General features: G+C 36.4%; 1 pseudogene; it reads right to left on the minus strand.

Annotated features, from left to right (window-relative positions):
• Positions 1-1,384: 1,384 nt before the first annotated feature.
• On the minus strand, positions 1,385-1,617 carry LOC103604402 (annotated as a pseudogene).
• Between the last annotated feature and the right edge of the window lie 1,276 nt (positions 1,618-2,893).

The raw sequence follows: 2,893 nt of genomic DNA on the forward strand, positions 1-2,893 counted from the left end.
GTCTGTTAAAAGCTGTCTTCCTCTTGGCCAACCCAGGCCACCAGAAATCTTAACTGTTATTTACTATATAAAAATAAAACTGTGCTCCCAAGCATTGATTGAAACTGTTGTGCCTGGATCCCTTTTCAGGGTATTAGCTCCCTGAGAGAAAAAAAGGTCCTAACCAATTGCTTTCATGAACAGTGACCCCAGTACGGTGTACATAATGTTCTTTGCAGCAAAAATCATGAGGTCAGGCCATCCTGATCATCCTGACTAGTTTATCGTCATCGTTATTATTATTTACACATGAGGGGTCTTCAGAAAGTTCATGGAAATATTCTATTACCTTTCCATTCCATTTTTCCATGAACTTTCTGAAGTACTCAAATATATATTTAAAGCTGATTCCAGACCAAGTATTGCAACCATAATCCCAAGAAACTGTTCAATTTTAGCACACAGAGTTCCTGCAAGATACCAGAGCAAGTGAGAAATCATCTTAAAGCAAAGAATAATGGTTCATCATCTTTTACAAATCAAGAAGGAGTTTGTGATATGCAGGTTGACTTAATTCATTGACTTGGGTTGAAAGCTGGCAACAGCAAATCTTTCCAATTTAGGTTCTTCCTCCATAGCTACTTCAAATATTTTAATTCCTGAATTCTACACTGTGAGCTCTGAAATGGTGTTCAGTGCAAAATTCTTGAAGCTTTCACCTCTTAATCTGACAACTCTTGTTAAGGCAGGGAACTGTCTGTTAAAAGCTGTCTTCCTCTTGGCCAACCCAGGCCACCAGAAATCTTAACTGTTATTTACTATATAAAAATAAAACTGTGCTCCCAAGCATTGATTGAAACTGTTGTGCCTGGATCCCTTTTCAGGGTATTAGCTCCCTGAGAGAAAAAAAGGTCCTAACCAATTGCTTTCATGAACAGTGACCCCAGTACGGTGTACATAATGTTCTTTGCAGCAAAAATCATGAGGTCAGGCCATCCTGATCATCCTGACTAGTTTATCGTCATCGTTATTATTATTTACACATGAGGGGTCTTCAGAAAGTTCATGGAAATATTCTATTACCTTTCCATTCCATTTTTCCATGAACTTTCTGAAGTACTCAAATATATATTTAAAGCTGATTCCAGACCAAGTATTGCAACCATAATCCCAAGAAACTGTTCAATTTTAGCACACAGAGTTCCTGCAAGATACCAGAGCAAGTGAGAAATCATCTTAAAGCAAAGAATAATGGTTCATCATCTTTTACAAATCAAGAAGGAGAAAATAAACTCCTCTCTCCTAAATGCCTCATCAAATCCAATAGTTATCTTCACAGTCTTAGTCGACAAAATCCAGAGTCCTCAATCTCCTGATTTCACCTGATTTTCAAGGTGGCTGTCAAGGTCAAGAAGAGTTTTCAGGTTTTTCTTTGCCATGGCCCATGAACTGCAGTCCTTCAGTAGGAATCTCTTTCTCCTTTATTGCTTTCTGAACACACTGCTGGTAGCGCTTGAAGAGGTCGGTGCACGGGTCCTGGGAGCCGTCCCCCTTGAGGAACTTCTCGGCAAACCAGCGATTGAAGCACTGGTCGTACTCTCGCTTCATGTCTGTGCATGCCTCCCCCACACTGTTCATGGTGATGCTCTTGGGTAATTTGTTTTTAATCGTCTCTATATTGAAAGATCTTTTTTGTCTTTTAATCTAAGACAGTACACTTTGTCTTTTGATTCAGGAATTTAACCAAAAAAAATGTTATTGCTATAACATTTATATCTATATTAATATTTCTTTTTGTCTTTTGGCCTCTATTGTGGCCCTATTTTTATATTATAATTTGACTTTCTTAGCTGGTGTTTTAATATCACCCAAACCCATTATTTTACTTGTATTACCTTTTCATTTCATCCTGCCCTTCCCATGTGATCATTTCTTCCTGTTTCACAGATATTTCATATTTTTATGTGGTTGTGAACGGCAAAAGATTTCCTGAAATTTGTCCTAGGTCACTGATTCTTTTATTTGACACATATGTACTGAGCTCCCACAATGTTTCCAAACTGTTCTAGTTCTTGGTAATAGATCACTTAAGTAGACAAACAAATATCCTTGCACTCGAGGAGCTTAAATTCTGTCTGGGGCAGGGAGACAATCAATAAACAATACAGAAAATAAAAGAGTAAATAACATAGTAGATTAAAAATTGATATGTTACGGAAAAAAATCAAACAGATCAAGAAATTTTCCGAGTGCATTGGGGCAGTCGATGTAGAATGATCAGGTAAGGCCTCCATGAAAAACTGGAATTGAAGGAGTAAGCCAGGCAATAACGTGGGGTGAAACCATTTCCAGACAAAAGAAATATCCTGTGCAAAAGTCCTGACTAAGGGTTTGTATAAAAATACATCTGTTTATTTTTGAAAAAATATTACTTTTGTATACATTTGCCTCTTAATACTGTCAAGGCATCATTCTCCAGTTCAATACAGTCATTGTTCCAATTATCACAAATGAATGCAGAAATGCATTCTTGCTCCTTTGGATGAACTTAATTTGAACAATTCATCAGAGATCTTTCAGGTATATCATGACCTGTGATTAGCTAAAATAAAATGTAAAGGGCCAGATAAGTAATTACAGTTGATATTTAAACTATTAACTCAGAACCACTTTTCATGCTTCCAATTAATTTAGAAGTTACCACTCACAAGAAGAAGCATTTAAGTAGCATTTGATCTTCAGAAAACCTTTGCAAAGTCATCATAAGCTTTTAAAATCACTCTTCTTTGAAAGGAGGTACATGTTCCTTTGTATAATCTAACTTAAACCCTAAAGTTTTGCATTCCATGAAAAAGAAGGTTGTTCAATTTTTTTGCAAAATAAATATTTCTAGATGCACAGTAATTTGTCACAA

This window comes from Galeopterus variegatus, unplaced genomic scaffold (genome assembly GCF_000696425.1).
Source record: "Galeopterus variegatus unplaced genomic scaffold, G_variegatus-3.0.2 Scaffold5123, whole genome shotgun sequence".
Taxonomy (NCBI): Eukaryota; Metazoa; Chordata; class Mammalia; order Dermoptera; family Cynocephalidae; genus Galeopterus; species Galeopterus variegatus.